Genomic DNA, 21628 nt, shown 5'->3' on the forward strand with positions numbered 1-21628 from the left:
TATTCATCACATCCTGGCTAGATTATTGCATAATTCTTCTCACAGGTCCCCCTGATTCCAGCTTCTCCTCTCTCTCTAATAATAATAATAATGTTGGCATTTGTTAAGCGCTTACTATGTGCAAAGCACTGTTCTAAGCGCTGGGGGGGGGTACAAAGTGATCAGGTTGTCCCACGTGGGGCTCACAGTCTTAATCCCCATTTTACAGATGAGGTAACTGAGGCTCAGAGAAGTTAAGTGACTTGCCCAAGGTCACACAGCAGACATGTGGTGGAGACAGGATTCGAACCCATGACCTCTGACTCCAAAGCCCGGGCTCTTTCCACTGAGCCACGCTGCTTCTCCTAGATAAGCATACACACAGCCATGGGATGTAGCCATTTTTGTTGGATACCTCAACGAATGATCCAATGCCCCCTTGCCAAATATACCAAAGCAGGTAAAAGGAGTTATGGTTTCTCTACCACCTGCTAAAACTTTGGGATTACAAATTCTTGCATCAGTTTTAAAAAAGCAGATCAATGTATTAAAATGTCTGATGATCATCCTGATGGAGTGAGGCGTTCAAGGGATGAAAGGGATGCTCAGAAAGAGTTGGCCTCCTACAAGAAACTAGATAAATAATTATGGTACTTGTTTAAAGCAGTTACTATGTGCCAAGCACTGGTGTAATAATAATAATAATGGCATTTAAGTGCTTAACTTTGTGTCAGGCATGATACTAAGCACTGAATAATAATAATAATAATAATGGCATTTGTTAAGCACTTACTAGGTGCCAAGCACTGTTCTAAGCACTGAGGTAGACTACAAGGTAATTAGGTTGTCCCACGTGAGGCTCACAGTCTTAATCTCCATTTTACAGATGAGGTGACTGAGGCACAGAGAAGTTAAATGACTTTCCCAAAGTCACACAGCTGATGATGGTGATGGCATTAATTAAGCGCTTTCTATATGCAAAGCAGTGTTCTAAGCACTGGGGAGGTTACAAGGTGATCAGGTTGTCCCACGGAGGCTCACAGTCTTAATCCCCATTTTACAGATGAGGTAACTGAGGCACAGAGAAGTTAAATGACTTGCCCAAAGTTACACAGCTGATGATGGTGATGGCATTAACTAAGCGCTTACTATGTGCAAAGCACTGTTCTAAGCGCTGGGGAGGTTACAAGGTGATCAGGTTGTCCCACAGGGGGCTCACAGTCTTAAACCCCATTTTACAGATGAGGTAACTGAGGCACAGAGAAGTTAAATGACTTGCCCAAAGTCACACAGCTGACAAGTGGCAGAGCAGGGATTAGAACCCACATCCTCTGATTCCCAAAGCCGGGCTTTAGCCACTACGCTAATAAATACCTGGCAGATACAAGTCATTCAGGTTGGACACAGTCCCTGTCCCATATGGGTCTCTCACTCTCAATCCCCATTTTACAGATGAGATAGCTGAGGCCCTGTTAGGCTTCTGGAAGAAGGCTTAATGAATTTCAGATAAATCTATTTGAGAACATCCCCGAAGATATAGCCATTCCCGATATATCCACATTTTCAAGGACCACATAATGAGACAACGTGTAATACCCTCTGTTGCTCAGATCCCTTTTTAAAAACATCATTTTGCAAGTACCTCTTCACTTGACAAAAACTTTCAGTGTTTACTCATTCATCTTCATATCAGACACTGCTGCCCAATCACCTCTCTCCCCTCTACCCAGTCACTCTATTCTTCTATCAATCGTATTTTTTTAAGCCCTATGTTCCAGTCACTGTACTGAGCGCCGGGGTAGATACGAGTTGATCAGTTTGGACACAGACCCTTCCCACATAGGGCTCACAATCTCAATCCACATTTAACAAGTGAGGTAACAGGCCCAGGGAAGTTCAATTCAAGGTCACCCAGCAGCCAAGTGGAGGAGCCGGGATTAGAACCCAGGTCCTTCTGACTCCCGGCCCTGTGCTCTAATAGGCCATGCGCTTTCTATTCTCTTCATTCCTCCGGTGGGCACTTTCTCACTGTGCCTCACTCTCCAGCCTCTGAAGCCTGGCTCCCATCCTTCTTCCCTCTTCAAATCCTCCAGCCTTCCCATTTTTTAAAGTCATTCTGCAATCCCACCTCCTCCAGGAAGCTTAACTCAATGAATTTTTCTTCTCCCCAGCATTCCTGCATATTCTCACAAGGGGTTCCAACACAGCCTGGTTGACTAAACCTCCACTTGAAGTAAAATTCTCATGTTGTCACTAGCACCCTGGGTCGTCCACTCTCACCCAGCCCATCTCTCCCACCTTGCCCATATCTCACCCTCCCCTTGGCTCCTTAAGATTTTCCTCTCTTCCTTCTGCCCGACTGTGGCTTTACTTTTTTTTCCCTTTTCTCCTTATTTCCCAGGTGGTATCCTCCACTCTCTGTTCCAAACCCACCCCTCCCAATCCCCCTCTCATGGCCTTTCCTTTTTTTTCCCCCCAGTGCTATCATATATTTTTTTTTAACCTATTTTGTTGCTATGACCAGGACCTTCCCTAGCTTTCAGCCCTGCCTCTGGGGCTGTCAAAGCTGGACAGACTGACCTGGATCCTTGAGTCAATCATACTTATTGAGCACTTACTATGTGCACAGCGCTGTACTCAGCACTTGGGAGAGTACAGCACTAAACAGACACATTCCCTGCCCACAAGGAGCTAGGTGTGGGGGAGACGGACATTAATATCAATTAGTAGATTACAGATATATGCATAAGTGGTGTGGGGCTGGGAGGGGTGATGAATAAAGGGACCATGTCAAGGCGACACAGAAGGGAGTGGGAGAAGAGTAAAGGAGGGCTTAGTTGGAGAAGGCCTCTTGGAAGAGATGTGCCTTCAGTAAGTCTTTGAATTGTGGGGAGAGTAACTGTCAGATATGAGGAGGGAGGGCATTCCAAGGCAGAGGCAGAAAATGGGAGAGAGGTCGGCAGCGAACCTCGAGGGTAGGAATCAAAGCTACTAACACTACTGTACTCTGCCAAGCGCTTACTAGAGTGCTCAATAGATGTCCCTGAGGTATGGAAGAGACCAGGGACGGGACCACCATTTCCCTCCCTGATCCTTCCCTGGAAAAGCCTGGTCCCAGCAACTTCAGCTGTCCCAGAAGTGAGAACTGCAGGTTGGGAAAGAGGCCAACCACCGCAGTGAAACTCTGCCAGGCGCTGGGGTAGATACACTCCAATCAGATAGGACATATCACCTATAATCAAACATTTGGACATCCAGTGTCATTAAAAATTAATTGCTTGTTCATGATTCCCTTGAAATGAAAGCATCTTGGTGAGTAGTGAGGGAGACCTGGAAAAACATATTAAGACCCATCTTCGTTGGTCCGTTTTTCTGTAGAAATTGCCCGGAGGGAAGCTTCCCCGCTGAACCGAGCGATAATTAAATCTATGATTTAAGGGTGCTTTTATATTGGATATCTAGCCTCTGTTCTTTTTAATTTTTAAAGAACATTTGGAAAGTCTGAGAAATATTGATTGCTATGTACCTAAATCATAATTATCCCCAGAGACGAAATTTACTAGAAAGGCAATAATGTGGAATTTTTATATTCATTTTCAATTGCCAAATTGTCACTCCTCTTCCCCGAAAAATCCTTTATCCCTCTCCTCCAGTAAGAAAAAAAAGGAGTGCTATAAGCTCCCTTAGCATTTCAGCCCTAAAACTGCACTTGGTCTCATCCTGGGAATCCTCCCAAGGCTGCCTGCTTCACATCAATTCATTCATTCACTCATTTAATCATATTTATTGAGTGCTTACTGTATGCAAAGCATTGAACTAAGTTCTTGGGAGAGTAACAATGTAACAATAAACAGACACAGTCCTTGCCCACAACGAGGTTACAGTCTAGAGGGGGAGACATGCATTAATATAAGTAAATAAATAAATTACAGATCTGTACATAAGAGCTGTGGGGCTGGGAGGGGGGGATGAATAAAGGGAGCATGTCAGGGCGATGAAGAAGGAATTGGGAGAAGAGGAAAGGAGGGCTTAGTCAGGGAAGGCCTCTTGGAAGAGATGTGCCTTCAATAAGGCTTTCATGGGTGGGGAGAGGGAGAGTCATTGTCAGATATGAGGAGGGATTCCAGGACAGAGGCAAGACGTGGGCAAAAGGTCAACAGCGAGACGGACGAGATGGAGGTTTTTTAACAACAAAGTAACCACAGCATAGTAGCCATGTTACATTGTAGTGCCATAATCCAGCCTCTGCGGTCTTTCCTGCCCGTGTTGGCCAGAGATATCTTTCAGGAATTCTGCTGGGTCTGTCCACCTTCTACTCCTTAGGCTGCGTGCCCCAGGCGGGACGGTGACTGTGCCCTGCCTGACAATCTCGTATCAGGGTACGTTGAGTACGTTGGCATTAGAGGGATGAAGTTTGCGGGCTGGGTTGTAGCAGAAAAGCAGTATGGTAGAATGCGGCAAGATTGATTGAGTGCTTTTTAAAGATGATAGTAAGGAGCTTTTGTTTGGTGTGGAGGTGGATGGACAACCACTGGAGGGTCTTGAGGACTGGGGAAACAAACTGAATTTTTTTTTTTGAGAAAAATGATCTGCACAGTAAAGTAAGGACTGGAGTGGAGAGAGACAGGAGGCAGAGAGTTCAGAGACAAGGCTGATAAAACAATCCAGATGGGACAGGATAAATGGTTTGGATGGAGAGGAAAGGGTAGATTTTAGTGATATTGTGAAGGTTGCACTGATAGGATTTGATGACAGATTGAATGTGTGCAGACTGAATGAGAGAGGTGAGTCGAAGATAATGACAATGTTATGAGCTTGTGAGACAGGGAGGATAGTGATCCTGTCTACAATGTTGGGAAAATCACGGGGAGGACAGGGTTTGAGAGGGAAGACAAGGAGTTCAGTTTTGGACATGCTAAGTTTGAGGTGTCAGCGGGACATCCAAGTAGAGATCTTCTGAAGGCAGGAGGAAATGCGAGACTGCAGGGGAGAGAGATCAGGGCTGGAGAAGTAGATTTGGGAATCATCTGCATAGAGACAGAAAGTGAGGGGGCAGGGAGTCTAAGGAGAGAGTTAAACATATGAAACAACTGGTGAGAGCAACTGATGGGAGTCAGTAAGGATGGAGAAATAACGTTGCTGTGCAGAGGAGAGGACAGAGTCAAAATAGAATAGGATGACCTTGAAGTGGACCCAATATCTGGAATTTTGCCAGCTGTGTTACCTTCATGCACAGGAGTGAAGGAAGCAGACTTTGGAGGTGATCCACTAAGTCATGCAGCAGGCGTAGTGGACAGGGCATGGCTGTGGGGGTCATGGGTTCTAATCCTAGATCCATCACTTGTCTGCTGTGTGGCCTTGGGCAAGTCACTTCATTTCCCTGTGCCTCAGTTACCATATCTATAAAGTGGGGATTAATACTGTGAGCTCCATGCAGGACAGGGACAGTGTCCAGCCTGATTTGCTTGTATCCACCCTAGCACTTAGCAAGCACTTAAATTCCATGATTATTATTACTAGTCCCTACACACCAACAGCCATGATGCCAGTGTGGGGCAACCATGATCCCACCCAAAAGCCCCTCTTTTTGAGTCAGCCACTGGAAGAACCCATGCACTGAAGCCTCACGTGTTGGAAGTCCAAGGAGAAAAAACAGAGAGAGGAGGCTTCATCTGCTTACCAACCTCCACCCGCTTAATCCTGGGTACTGGTTCAAAGAGAACTTATCTTCCCTTTTCTAGTGAGACCCTCCTCTCACTCTTCTCAATTGTGAGACCACATTGATAAAGCCAGAGAGTGAACCCTGACAAACTTCTCTCCAGGTTAGTCAGGACGCATGACAGAGGAAACACGCGTCCTCAGAAGAAGGTAACTTCATCAGGCAAAGCCACGATAGGGAGCTAGAGGTCAAAAGGAAAAGAACAAATATAAAGGTGGAGGGGAGGGAGGTCTTGCCCTACTCCCTACCCTTCAAATGCCTAATACCGGTCAGAAATTAGAATCAAAGGGTGGGGAGACATCTGAAGATGACATCCAGATCCACCTCTGCTTTTAGGCAAGCAGAGGGGTACCTTAAGTCATTAAAAATATGTAGAAAAGATTCTATTACCTTTCACACTACCTCAGTTCAGTGTTTTTCCACTCTAAATCAGGGTGATTTTAGCTATTAGAAATTTAAAGGACCTCTGTCCTTGACTCACTGAAGTGAACACAGCTTTTATGGATTTTTTTTTTTCTTTCATTTGGCTGGCTTTGGATTTTTGCAGTCATTTGCAGTACAAGTTTACATCAACTGCTTTTTTGGCAAAGGTCAAATACTAAAAGTAAATACCTCTACTGACTAAAGTATAACAGGGTGGAGCATTAATTTAGGTGTATGAGCCCGTATACTTCATTTTTATTGTCCATTGCTCCTCCACAGGACTCCAATCTCCAACTGGTATAGACCAATTGCATGGTCCGTGTGATATAACTGACTCTGGGAAAAACTTGGTCTCAGTATGTGGCGTACGAGCCCCAGCTGGAACGAGGCATTCCTGCTCCAGAGACTAATGATTTCCTAGAGAAGCAGCACGGCTCAGTTGAAAGAGGTTTTGGAGTCAGAGGTCATGGGTTCAAATCCCAGCTCCGCCACTTGCCTGCTGTGTGACTCCAGCCAAGTCACTTAACTTTTCTGTGCCTCAGTTACCTCATCTGTAAAATGGGGATTAAGACTGTGAGCCCCACGTGGGACATCCTGATCACCTTGTATCCTCCCCAGCGCTTAGAACAGTGCTTTGCACATAGTAAGCGCTTAATAAATACCATCATCATCATTACAATATAACACTATAGCAGAACTGGTGGACACATTCCCTTTTTAATGGTATTTGTTAAGCACTGGAGTAGGTACAAGTGATCAGGTTGGCCACAGTCCCTGTCCCACGTAGCGTGCACAGCCTAAACTCCCATTTTACAGATGAGGTAGCTGAGGCACAGAGAAGTGAAGTGATTTGCCCGAGGTCACACAGCAGACAAATGGTGGAGCTGGGTTTGGAGTCTAGGTCCTTGTGTCTCCCAGGCTGGTGCTCTAACCATTAGACCATGCTGCTTCCCTGCCCACAACGAGCTTACAGTCTAGAAGGCAGCACTGGCACAGTACCCCTACGGCATTCTGCCACCCTCCAATGGCATGGCACCACTACAGATCCAGATGGCTCATATGCCAAATTATTCCACAAGAATACGCAGGAGTGGCAAGTTGAAAGGGGTAAAGTTGACAGCAGGAAGATTAAGAAGTGACTTAAATAGCTTCTTACCTCAAAATCCACGGTAAAGGTGGGTAGTTCAGGGAACACTCAGTTGAGTTGGAAGAAGATAATTCCGGGCTATTACTTCAACGCTTGTTCAGTGCAGACAATGCTGGTTTGAACTTTGTAGTTCTCGGTGATCTGGGCTTAAACCCCAGCGTTTTAAGGACAAATATGTATTATCTGATGCTGACATATTCCATAATAATAATAATAATAATAATAATGGTACTTGTTAAGCGCTTATGTGCTAAACAGGTTGGATATAGTCCCTATCCCACATGGGGCTCACACTCTTAATCCCCATTTTACAGATGAGACAACTGAGGCCCGAGAAGTTAAGTGACTTGTCCAAGGTCACACAGCAGACATGTGGTGGAGCCAAGATTAGGACCCATGCCCTCTGGCTGCCAGGCCCATGCTCAATTAACTATGCCACGCTGTTAAATCAACCAATCAATGGTATTTACTAAGCGCTTACTTTGTGCAGAGCACTGTACTAAGCGCTTGGGGGAGTACAGTATAACAGAGTTGCCCACAATGAAATGCTTCTGAAAACCCAATGAAAGAGAATTCTTAGCTACTCAAATTCAAGTCTAATTAATAAGGTCGGTGTAGCTCTCCACTCCCAAACATCAATCAATCAATCAATTGCATTTATTGAGCGCTTACTGTGTGCAGAGCACTGTACTAAGCACTTGGGAAGTACAAGTTGGCAACATATAGAGACAGCCCCTACCCAACAGTGGGCTCACAGTCTAAAAGGGGGAGACAGAGAACAAAACCAAAACACACTAACAAAATAAAATAAATAGAATAGATATGTACAAGTAAAATAAATAAATAAATAAATAGAGTAATAAATATGTACAAACATATATACATATATACAGGATACAAACGTGGATCTCTGCCTTCTCCCTGGCATTTCAACCTCAATCAGAACTCCAATTAGTAGTGGCTAAGGATAAAGGAGAACACTTCGAAGAGAGAGTAGTTGGCTGGATATCGGGCCTGCTTTTTGGAGCTCAGCTTGTGTTGTATCGGGGCCTGACATTTTGGTCAGAATTCACACTACTACAGACATCCTCGTGAATCAATTTTCTCATTGTCGGTTTGCGGAAAAAAAAAAAGAGTCAAAGAAAAGGAGACTTCAGTTGTAAAACCACAGATGTTACAGAGCTCACTTTTTTCCTTAGTCAGTTAAAAGTGTACTTGCATTTTTCTTTGTACTATTTCCACAGTTTACGGCCTCTACACGGAGCACAATTCAGGTCTTTGAATGCCGGATCCTAAAGGGATCAGAAACCTCCTGCTCAAGTCTGAGTCATTTTTAGAACTGTGAAACCTTGAAAAATCTTTCAGGCCATGAGCACGAATGAACACTACACAGCGTCCCCCTGTTTCAAGCTCTGCAACGGAGAGTGCCACAAACCCACCCTTAAAAATAATTTCTGATGATTTACCTATAACATTCCCACTGTTTAAATGCAAATCATCATCATCATCAATCGTATTTACTGAGCGCTTACAGTGTGCAGAGCACTGTACTAAGCGCTTGGGAAGTACAAGTTGGCAACATATAGAGACAGTCCCTACCCAACAGTGGGCTCACAGTCTAAAAGGGGGAGGCAGAGAACAAAACCAAACATACTAACAAAATAAAATAAATAGAATAGATATGTACAAGTAAACTAAATAGAGTAACAAATATGTACAAACATATATACATATAAACAGGTGATATGGGGAAGGGAAGGAGGTAAGATGGGGGGATGGAGAAGGGGATGAGGGGGAGAGGAAGGAAGGGGCTCAGTCTGGGAAGGCCTCCTGGAGGAGGTGAGCTCTAGAGGAGGGGCTAACACTACAATTTAGGACCATTACACAGTCCTATTCCCCTCTAGACTGTAAACTCATTGTGGGCAGGGAATGGGTCTGTTTTTGGTTGTACTGTACTCTCCCAAGCACTTAATACAGTGCTCCACACACAGTAAGCGCTCAATAAATACAATTAAATGAATGAATGAACTTAATTTCCCTTTCTAAATTTTCACATAAGGTAAGCAAATCTGGTCACCCTACTTGACATGGTTCATCTGTTTTTGCTCCTGTTCACACATTAAAATTACTACATCATACAAGAACCCCTGACTAACATGGCAATCGGATTTTGTTCACAGGTGGTCCTTAATGGCCAGTGACCTGCCTAAAATTGTACTGCCCAACCCAACCCAAGGCTGCCAGCAAAGTTGGATCGGATAATTAGTTCCCAGGTCCAGGCCTGAGCTGGGTGGGAGGAAGAACTGCTGTGGGAAATGAATCAACAAGCAGCTGTCACTGTGACCCCGTCTGCACGCCCAAGATAAGCATGACCATCCTGAAGCTGATTCACATTCACTCATACTTACTGAGCGCTTACCATGTGCAGAGCACTGTACTAAGTGCTTGGGAGAGTACAATATAACCATAAACAGATAAAGTCCCTGCCCACAAAGAGCTTACTGTCTAGAGTCACCTCTTCCCTCTTCTAATAATAATAATAAATACTATTTTGACTTTTGTTAAGTGCTTACTATGTGCCAGGCAATGTTCTAAGCGCTGGGGTGGATACAAGCAAATTGGGGTGGACACAGTCCCTGTCCCATGTTGGACTCACAGTCTCAATCACCATTTTACTGATGAGGTAACTGAGGCACAGAGAAGTGAAGTGACTTGCCCAAGGTCACACAGCAGAATGGAGAAGCCAGGATTAGAACCCAGGACCTTCTCACTCCAAGGCCTGTGCTCTATTTACTATGCTATGCTACTTCTATTTCTTCTTCCCCAGTCAACCAAAAGCACTTGTTGAGCTACTATACTATGCACTTGGATAAAGAGAACAGAATTAGATGTCAAAATATCAGCCCTCAATACATAACAATAATAATAATAATAGTGCTATTTGTTAAGCATTTACCCAGGAACTTTACTAAGCAATGGGGTGGATACAAACAAATTGAGTTGGACACAGTCCTTGTCTCACATGAGCTCACAGTCTTTATCCCCATTTTACTGATGAGATAACTGAGGAATGGAGAAGTGAAGCAAATTGCCCAAGGGCACACAGCAGATAAGTGGAGCTAGAACGCAGGTCCACCTGATTCCCAGGCCCAGGCGCTATCATCATCATCACCATCATCAATCCTATTTATTGAGCACTTACTGTGTGCAGAGCACTGTACTAAGTGGTTGGGAAGTACAAATTGGCAACATATAGAGACAGTCCCTACCCAACAGTGGGCTCACAGTCTAAAAGGGGGAGACAGAGAACAAAACCAAACATACTAACAAAATAAAATAAATAGAATAGATATGTACAAGTAAAATAAATAAATATCCACTGGGCCACGCTGTTACTCAATTAATCATAAGCCTTGTGAGCAGGGAACACCTTCCACAAGCAGTCACTTCCCCAGCCTATCGCTTCTTGCTGCGGCCCAGATCACTCGGCCCCGAGGAGAGAAAACCAGGACAACATATCGTTGTGGGCAGGGAACACGTCTACCATCTTGGTTGTATTGTACTCTCCCAAGTGTTTAGTACAGTGCTCTGTCCACAGTAGGTGCTCAATAAATACAATTGATCAATTGGTATGCCCTGGGAGAATAACTGGATAAGGGGGCACACAAGCAGTTGCCCTGCCCACCCTGTCAGGAAGACTTGCAACCCCCACAATTTACCTGAACCCAACACAAACCCCCTTGCATGCAAGTTGCAATATGATTGAAGTTGCAAATCAGGGTGGGTAAGTAGAAAATATTTGGGTTCCGGGGAGAGTGAGGGTAGATACTAGGAGGGTGCAGGGTGGGTATGGATGCTAAATATAGCATTCGTGCAGCTTTCAGGGCTAACTCATCTGACCTATTTTTCCATTTATGTATATTTGAATCTACTTGGCCCCATTATCTCCCACAGGTACATTTGCACTTGAGTATGTGTGGAGGCACAAAATTGCAGTTTTTCTCAAAGCGGACCAATTATGCTCAAATCACAGCACTCACCCCACCCCTACCAATGTGATGAATGTGGGAAAGACTTTTGCGAACGCTCACATCCCTTACTCAACATCAGAGGATTCACACTGCAGAGAAAATGTAACGAATGCAATGAATGAGCATTCCAACCAAGCACCACCTTACTGAACATCAGAAAAATCATACAAAGAAAGAAACCCTTCAAATAAATCTAGGTTCAAAGTTTAATATCAATTTATGTGGACAACTTTTTCCCTACAAAACAAAAATAAGTGAAAATAAGGTCATCAAGGCCAGATTGGTGTAGTAGTTTGTTTGTGGAGGGGTCTCAGGAGCATTGTGGTTATTTCAGGTGTCAAACAGATACTTGTTTCCTCAAAGTTTCGAACAAGACAGGAGCTACTCGAAGCTTGGAGAAGTTTGCAGAGTGGCAGATAGAAGTAGAATTTCCCCTCCTTAAATCTCTCCCGATATCCATCTCCTTGATCTTATTTTTTTTTTCAATGGTACTTGTTAAGCGCTTACTATGTACGAAAAACTGTACTAGGTGCTGGGGTGGATACAAGATAATCAGATAGATACAAGATAATCAAGATAACCAGGACACAATCCCTGTAGAAAACAGCTCACAGTTAAAGTAGGAGGGAGGATGAGTGCTGAACTCCCACTTTACAGATGGGGTAACTGAGGCACAGAGAAAACAAGTTAAGGTCACACAGCAGACAAGCACTGGAGGTGGAATTCGAACCCAGATCCCTCAGACCCCCAGGCCTGAGGTCCTTCCACTACACCATACAACACATAAACTTTCCACGGTTTATGATAATTTTTTTTTAACTTTTCCTCTGGGTCAGTACCTAAACAAGGTTGTCAACCCTAGTTTTGGAGGCTTCCGGCCAAGGTCAGAACATATTCCACATCAAAAAACGTGCATGACAGGGAATCTCATGAAAGTAGTGAGTGGAGGCCATTCTTCAGAATTCACAAGTCATTCAGCATTAGAGAATTCTTATAGAAAAGAAACCACATAATTATGTGGTTATGTGATGTGTATTATCACATAATTATGTGATGACTGTGGCTAATTCTTCAATCACCGCTCAGGCCAGTGGCCTACTAAGCCCAATGTTTGTCTTTAACAGTGGGTTGGAGGAATGCTGTGATGGTCACCTTCATTCTAATGGCTAGGGATGCATCCTGAAATATCCTGAATTGTTCCCTCCATTGTGGACCTCATGTACATGTGGAGGTATTCGCCTCAACACTTTGTGGAGCGACTGATATTTTGGGTGGCACAGCTTTCTGGGGGTGATGAGTTGCATATTTTACTCTCGCTAGGAAAAGACATTTTGTTTCGATCAGTTCAAAATATTTGACTTCAAGCTGTAGTGGATCCCTAATAGCCCTGGTTTGGTGGGATTTGGTGAACAATAATTATGATGGGCCAGGCCCGTCCACTCCGTGTCACCTCTCAGCCTTCATCTTTCCACACCCCATTTACTCTTTATTTTTTCTTAAAGTGCTACACCACAAAGAATCTCTGGGTGTACAAGAAAGCCCTTGTTCATAATTTCCAACCCACTGACCATTAGCCAATTCACGCTGAATGGAAACACTGGGTTTAATCTTAAAATTTAATCCAAAGCAAGACTCAGACTTAGACTGGGAGTCATAGTGGGCTAAGGATAGTATATAACTCTGATCCAGTGCTTAGAACAGTGCTTTGCAAACAGTAGGGGCTTAACAATTACTGTTAGTAATTACCCCACCTATTATTCTGTTCTCTCTATACTTGCCCATCCCTTTTCTTCTACACTTCTCTCCCATCCCCTTAAAAATTCCCAAATCCCAAAAAACTGTCACAGTAGATGGGTCACTACTGACCTAGAGAGACTTCAACACATGAATGTCTGAATTTAACTGGCTACTATTACCTACTATTACCCCAGACAAAAAATTACCTGGGTGAAATCTGCACTAATAAAAAGGGTCGTTATTCAAACCAGTTAATTAAACTCAGTAGTTTCTCCCAAATTTCTTAAGAAACGTGAACTTGGGGTAAGTTTCAACTGAGAGGTTCGCTAGTTAATACATCTACTAAAAATATACAGGTGCAGGGAGAAGATTTGAAATTTAAAGCTGTCAATTTTGCTACTTTGGCTCTGGAAAGGGATCACTTGAAGCTGTGGGTTTCAATTTTTCACATTATTTTAGGCCCCTGGTATCATTCATTCCCTCTCAGGGTTGCACCTGGAGAGTTTCCAGTACTCTACCAGTCTCGGCTATGGGACGGAGAGTGAAGCAGAGGCCTATCCATTCCATTCCTAGCTTGGGCAGTGGCTAGCAAGTGGAAGGCAATCTGCTACAAGTCAAAACTCACCCGTGCTGGGCAGCAGCAGCATGGGAGAGAGTGGAGGGTGGAGATTCAAGTTTACCGCGCGGAAGGCGGCGATGATAAACTACTTCCATATTTTTACGAAGAAAACTCTCTGGATAAACTATCAGAATGATTGCAGGTGGAGAGCGGGGCGTTCTGGGAGAGATGTGTCTGTGCTGTCGCTACGGGCTGTTAACAACGCGATGGCATAAGACAAGTATCATTCACAATTGAGAATTGACTTTAGCCAGTTAAATTCAGACATTCATGTGTTGAAGTCTCTCTAGGTCAATAGTGACCCATCTACTGTGACAGTTTTTTGGGATTTGGGAATTTTTAGGGGGATGGGAGAGAAGTGTAAAAGAAAGGGATGGGCAAGTATACAGAGAACAGAATTATATATAGCTATAATAATAATTATGGTATTTGTTAAGTGCTTCTCAGCTGTCCATCACCTCACCCCCTCCTACCTCACCTCCCTTCTCTCCTTCTCCAGCCCAGCCCGCACCCTCCGCTCCTCTGCCACTAATCTCCTCACTGTGCCTCGTTCTCGCCTGTCCCGCCGTCGACCCCCGGCCCACGTCCTCCCCCTGGCCTGGAATGCCCTCCCTCCCAACATCCGCCAAGCTAGCTCTCTTCCTCCCTTCAAAGCCCTACTGAGAGCTCACCTCTTCCAGGAGGCCTTCCCAGACTGAGCCCCCTCCTTCCTCTCCCCCTCCTTCCTCTCCCCATCCCCCGCACCTTACCTCCTTCCCCTCCCCACAGCACCTGTATGTATGTATATATGTTTGTACATATTTACTATTCTATTTATTTTACTTGTACATATTTATTCTATTTTATTTTGTTAATATGTTTTGTTTTGTTGTCTGTCTCCCCCTTCTAGACTGCGAGCCCGCTGTTGGGTAGGGACCATCTCTAAATGTTGCCAACGTGTACTTCCCAAGTGCTTAGTACAGTGCTCTGCACACAGTAAGCACTCAATAAATACGATTGAATGAATGAATGAATGCCAAGCTCTGTTCTAAGTGCTGGGGTATATACAAGATAATCAGCTTGCCCCATGTGGGGCTCACAATCTTAATCCCCCATTTTACAGATGAGGTAACTGTGGTAAAGAGAAGTGACTTGTCCAAAGTCAGACAGCTGACAAGCAGTGGAGCTGAGATTAGAACCCACAATCTCTGACTCCCAAACCCATGCTCTTTCCGCTAAGCCATGCTGCTTCTCTAAATAATATCTCATAATAACATCTCACAAGTAATGTTGGCTGAAACAATATTTACCTTGCCCCAATTTCCACTGAAAACTTACTCTGAGTTCTTACCAGTTTCATAATTGGAATGTGTCTCTTTTTATTTAATAGCATTCCATAAGTAGATAACACTACACTTTCATTCAATCATATTTATTGAGCGTTTACTGTGTGCAGAGCACTGTACTAAGCACTTGGGAAGTGCAAGTTGGCAACGTATAGAGACAGTCCCTACCCAACAGCGGGCTCACAGTCTAGAAGGGGGAGACAGACAACAAAACAAAACATATTAACAAAATATAATAGAATAAATATGTACAAATAAAATAAATAGAGTAATAAATACATACAAACATATATACAGGTGCTGTGGGGAGGGGAAGGAGGTAACGCGGGGGGGATGGGGAGGGTTTCTAAAAGTACGATGATATACAGAAAATAAATTGTATCAAATGGTTACTGCTTTATTCCAGATATGCCCAATATTCAGCTATGCCCAATATTCAGATATGCCCTATATTCAGCTGCCCAATATGACTGCATGAATTTGGGTTTTATCATATGCAAAGTTTTTCTGCATTATTCCAGCTTTACTGGTTACCATCATACCGATTCAAATTCTCATCACATCCCATATGCCCACTGTGGTAATTGTTAAGCAGTAACTCTGTGCCGAGCGCTGTACTAAGTACTGAGGCAGACATAATGCAAGCAGACTGGACACCAACTCTGCCCCAGTAGGGGCTCACAATTATTATTATTATGGTAATTGTTACGCACTTACTATGTGCCAAGCATTGTTTTAAATGCTGGGGTAGAATCAAAGGGGGAGAAAGACAGGTTATGAATCTTCATTTCACAGATGAGAAACTGAGGCTGCAGGCAACCAGAGGAGCAGGGATGAGAACAGGTCTCTTGAGACTCAGGCTGATATGCTCTTTCTAACAGGTCACACTTCGCAAATGAAGAAAGATTAGTTGTGGCTAAACAAATTTACTATGAAAAATATATTTGTTACTACAGTGGCCCTTTACAGAATATTAAATTCCTAGGGGTAAAGTTTTCAGGTTCTGGGTAAAATACAAAGTTCCCTCTTGATTCTGTGCTGCTTTTTAATGTGGAAATGTGGCATTAGTGTTTGTGTTTACAACAGACCCTGCATGGCACAGAATACAAAAAAGGAGGAGAAGTGATTTAGGAGGCAGTTAAAACATTCCAACTGCTTTTTTAATATCCAGGTGATTTTGAAGTCAACAGATTTTAAATAGACCAGTCAGTCTCTCTCAGGGAGAATTAATCATCATTTGCAAACCTTTCATCCTTCACTCAATTCAGAACTTGGAGAAAGGCCAAAACCAAATACAATTTACCTAAGCATGGTTGTGAAAGTTTCCTCAGTTTAGTGCCTATTGTTCACCCCAAAAACCTTTTTTACTGGAGCCCTGAACATACTTCAATCTTATTTCCCCATCTTTGACATTTTATACATCGCTTTCTAATCTCTCCTCATGGCCAATGCCAAAGATCACCTCCTCCAGGAGGCCTTCCCAGACTAAGTCCCCCTTTTCCTCTGCTCCCCATCATCCCGACTGGCTCCCTCTGCTCTAACCCCTGCCCAACAACACTTGTGTATATATGTACATATTATTCTATTTATTTTATTAATGATGCATATATATCTATAATTTATTTATTTATATGGATGCTATTGATGCCTGTCTACTTGTTTTGATGTCTGTCTCCCCCCCTTCTAGACTGCGAGACCGTTGTTGGGCAGGGATCGTCTCTGTTGCTGAACTGTACTTTCCAAGTGCTTTGTACAGTGTTCTGCACAAAGTAAGCGTTCAATAACTACGACTGAATGAACTGAATGAATGAATTAATTAGGGCCAGGGCAATCTGAGCCTCACTGTCCCTGGGTGGTGATGGGATGAAGGAGTTTTCAGTCTCTAGGGGGATTTCATTCATTCAATCGCATTTATTGAACACTTACTGTGTGCAGAGCACTGTACTAAGCACTTGGGAAGTACAAGTTGGCAACATATAGAGAAGGTCCCTACCCAATAATGGGCTCACAGTCTAGAAGGGGGAAACAGACAACAAAACAAAACATGTAGACAGGTGTCAAGTCGTCAGAACAAATAGAATTAAAGCTAAATGCACATCATTAACAAAATAAATAGAATAGTAGATATGTACAAGTAAAATAGAGTAATAAATCTGTACAAACATATATACGGGTGCTGTGGGGAGGGAAAGGAGGTAACTAGCAGAAAACTAGCAGAAAACCAAACCAGTTTAGATAACAGTCCAGAGTCCATGGTAAATAGAAAAATAAAAAAATTGTGATCGGACAAAAATTAAGTATCTGATATCAAGGCAAGATAAGATCTTCATTCATTCATTCATTGGCATTAAGCACTTGGGAAGTACAATTCAGCAACAGAGACACTCCCTGCCCACAACGAGCTCACAGTCTAGAAGGGGGAAGACAGACATCAGAACAGATCTTCTAATGTCCAACACAGTGCCATGATCTCAATATCTCCTCTGTTCAAACCTAAGCCCTAAAAGAAGACAATTTTTATTATCTCTAAAAGAGTCATTCGTAGTTGAAAGGCCCTATCCAAGTGGCAACTCCAGTGTTTCTATTAATCAATCAACAGCATTTATTGAGAGCTCACTGTGTGCAGAGCACTGTTCAAAGCACTTAAGAGAGCATAACAGGGTTAGCAGACACATTCCCTGCCCACCCCGAGCTTATAGTCTAGATGGAGACACAAGACATTAATATGAATAAATAAATTTCGGTTAAGTACACAAGTTCAGTGGGGTTGAGGGATGGTGAAAAAAGGGAGCAAATCCAAGTGCTCCCTTAAAACGGATAGGTTTCCCATTCTCTGGCCCACATGGAACACTTAGAAGCAAAGCTCCAGGTTTTATTAAAGGATTCCAGAAAGGCATTTACTGGAGTCATAGCTCAACTCAGAACCTCTGGCACAGTCCTTCTGCGGTTCATCTCTCTCTGTTAATCAAATCTGAAGCAATGCCTTAGGCAGATTTTTACTCCATCAATGAAAGAAGTTCTAAGCTCAAAGGCAGCTCTGGGAATTTCACAGATCTCTGAGAAGAAGCTGATGAAATGAATGCGAAAGCATTTTTTTCCTCTTCCGAAAAAAGGAAGGGCAGTGGGAAAGTATTAAATTCTACTAATTTAGCAGGGTCCCTGCCCTCAGGGAGTTTTCAGTCTAACGAGGGAAACAAGCTAACACAATGTGGTTACAATCAGTAGAAGTACAGGTCTCCTGACTGTTGACTAAATCCTCCCCCTCTGACTTGATCCCCTCTCCCTTATAAGCGTGTGGCTGGGGGGAAGCAGCGTGGCTCAGTGGAAAGAGCACGGGCTTTGGAGTCAGAGGTCGTGGGTTCAAATCCCGGCTCCACCACTTGTCAGCTGTGTGACGTTGGGCAAGTCACTTCACTTCTCTGGGCCTCAGTTTCCTCATCTGTAAAATGGGGATGAAGACTGTGAGCCCCTTGTGGGACAACCTGATTACCTTGTACCTACCCCAGCGCTTAGAACAGTGCTTTGCACATAGTAAGTGCTTAACAAATACCAACATTATTATTATTATTATTTTCCCCCCAACTCTCAGCCCCACCTTACAGTTATTTTCAACCTCTCACTCTCAGACTCCCTCTCTCCTTCCAAATACATGAATGTTTTCCCCATATTAAAAATGTCCTTTCTCAATCTCCCTCCTGCTATCGTCCTATTTCCCTGCTCCCATCCCTACCCAAACTCCTGTAACAGGTCATAAACACCCTCTACCTGAGAAGAAACAAGGCCCAGTGGCTAGAGCATGGGCCTGAGAATCAGAAGGTCATGGGTTCTAATCCCAGCTCTACCACTTATCTGCTGTGTGACCTCAGGCAAGTCACTCAACTTCTCTGTGCCTCAGTTCCCTTATCTGGAAAATGGGGATGAAGACTGTGAGCCCAACATGGGACATTGACTGTATCCAACCCATTTACCTTGTATCTACCCCAGTGCTTAGAGCTGTGCCTGGCACATAGTAAGTGCTTAACTAATACCATTTCTTTACTCCCAGTTTTCTTCTTCATCCAATTCAATCAGGTTTTCATCCCCCTCACTCCAAGAACACACTCTCTAAACTCACCAATAACCCCCTTACAGCCAAGTCCAACGGACCCTACTCTGTCCTAATCCTCCTTGTCCCCTTAAGCTGCCCCAGACATTGTGGTTTCCCTGACAGTTCTCTCTGGCCAGTTTCTCAGCCTTTTTTATAGGCTTTTCCTCTGCCTTCCACTCCCTAACTGCTAAGATCCCCCGAAAAACTTTATTGGACCCCGTTCTATTCTCAATTTGCACTCATCCCCTTAAGGAGTCCATTCCCTGTAAGAGTCCTCTATGTGGATGACCCTCAAGTCTATCACACTAGGGCGACCTCACCCCTTTTTCTGCAATATCACATCTCCTCCTACCTCCGGTATGTCTCCAAGTTGTCTCGCCAGCCCCTCGAGCTCAAAGTGTCCAAAACTGAAATCCTCTTTCCTACCAAATCCTCAGCATCACCTCACTTTCCCTTCACTGCTCTCAACACCACCATCCTTGCCATCACTCAAAACTGCAACCCTAACTCCTCTCCTTTAACACAATCTCCAGAATCCACTCCATTATACTGGTTCGGGCGCTTATCATGTCCCAACGCAACTACTGCATCAGCCTCCTCATGTACCTCCCTGCTTCCTGTCTCTTCCCTGTCCAGTCCATGCTTTAATTTTCTAAGTCATCAGTCAGTCATATTTATTGCATGTTTACTGTGTACAGAGCACTGCACTAAGTCCTTGAAAGAGTACAATACAGAGTTGGTATACACATTCCCTGTGCAAAATGGGCTTAAATTCTAGAGAGAGATACAGACACTAGTATAAATAAATGAATTATGGATATGAGCCGATGGTCAAGAGTTTCTGTTTGAGGTGGAGGTTGATGAGCAGCCATTGGAAGTTCTTGAGGAGTGGAAAAACATGAACTGAATGGTTTTGTAGAAAAAGGATCCTGGCAGCAGAGCAAAGTATGGACTGGAGTGGGGAGAGACAGGAGACCGGGAGATCAGCAAGGAGGCTGATTGTAGCAATGACGGCAGGATATGATAAATGCTTAGATTAATGTGGTAGCACTTTGGATACAGAGGGAGGGGTGGATTTTAGCAATGCAGTGAAGGTAGAACTGACAGGATTTGGTGACAGACTGAATGCGTGGGTTGAATGAGAGAGAGGAGGCAAGGATAGCACCAAGGTTACAGGCTTGTCAGACAGGGAGGATGGTGGTGCTGTCTACAGGGATGGGAAAGTCAGGGGTGGACAAGGTTTAGGTCAGAAGATAAGGAGTTCTGTTTTAGACAGGTTAAGTTTGAGGTGTCGGCAGAACATCAAAGTAGCGTTGACCTAAAGGCAGGAGGAAATGCGAGACTACAGAGAAAGAGAGAAATCATAGCTGGTGATTTAGATTTGGGAATTGTCTGAAGACAGATGGTCATTGAAGCTATGACAGCGAATGAGTTCTCCAAGAGAGTGGGTGTAGATGGAGAATAGGAGGAGACCCACATCTGAGCCTTAAGAGTTCTGCATACAACAAAAGCTCAATAAATACTACTGGTGGACTGTTGTTGATAATGATACTATTACAATAAAGCCCTTGTCTCCTCTTACTACACTGAGATTTCACTATGAGTTAAATTTTGTTTCAAATCAGGCTTGTTGAGCACTTACCGGATGTCAAACACTGTATTAAGTGCTGGGATAGATACAAGATAATTAGGTTGGACAAAATCCCTGTCCCTCCTGAAGCTCACATTCTAAGTAGAGGGAGTCATACTTTTATCGGTATTTTGGTTTACGCTCAAGATGGACAAAAAAAAAAAAGAACTTCATTTTTAAGAAAATAGAAAGAACCTAATCTGATCTGCTCCATCTCCTCTGGAAATTTGTGTCTTTATCTGAAATATCAGAATCGTGAACAGTGATTGATTCCTCCCAGTTAAAAAAAGGATTCAGTAAATGAACACTTTATCTTCCCTTTTCTAGAATGAACTTTAATTTTTAATACAACACAGTACAAGCAGATAAAGGAACTAATATTTGACAAGCTGTGTTTAAATCAAATAGTGTGCCCATTTTTTTAAACCTTCCTTATTGCTTTTACCCAACATAATACATTTCTCATAGCACTCTGACATAGTAGATCTAACAGAATTATAGTTATGTTTGTGTTCTCATTGGGAACCTGACAGAAAACTCATGAGTTTTTTAATGGAACCAAGCAAGATGGCTAGAGATAATAATTTCAGTGATGGTGGCAGTCTCATCCACCGATATCCAGATTAGCTGTGGACAAAACAACCTGAAAGAGTCATTTCAGTACAGTATAAATGAAGCAATAAAATGTTACTCTACCACTTTGTTACATTAAATGTACCTTATTTTCCAGTGACTAGGTTTTCTTCAACAAGCTTATTTATTCATTAAATCGTATTTATTGAGCACTCAGTGTGCAGAGCACTGTACTAAGCGCTATTCAATAATGGACCCATTTTTATGGGTAAAATGTAGTTTTAAAATTAAAATATATAATGCTATAAGTTATCAAAGTTCAATGAGGTCATCCCCAGTGACCTGCAGCTTTCTTTTG

General features: G+C 43.3%; 1 protein-coding gene and 1 non-coding gene across 6 annotated transcripts in view; one reads left to right on the plus strand and one right to left on the minus strand.

Annotated features, from left to right (window-relative positions):
• GPHN (gephyrin) overlaps positions 1–21628 on the minus strand; it is a 720134-nt gene that overhangs the window by 355852 nt on the left and 342654 nt on the right. The gene's annotated exons all lie outside the window — the stretch shown is intronic.
• LOC119944994 lies at positions 13514–13651 on the plus strand. Its single transcript, XR_005456130.1, has one exon. It is a non-coding gene; the product is annotated as a small nucleolar RNA SNORA7 (small nucleolar RNA).

Source organism: Tachyglossus aculeatus, chromosome 23, assembly GCF_015852505.1.
Source record: "Tachyglossus aculeatus isolate mTacAcu1 chromosome 23, mTacAcu1.pri, whole genome shotgun sequence".
Lineage (NCBI taxonomy): Eukaryota > Metazoa > Chordata > Mammalia > Monotremata > Tachyglossidae > Tachyglossus > Tachyglossus aculeatus.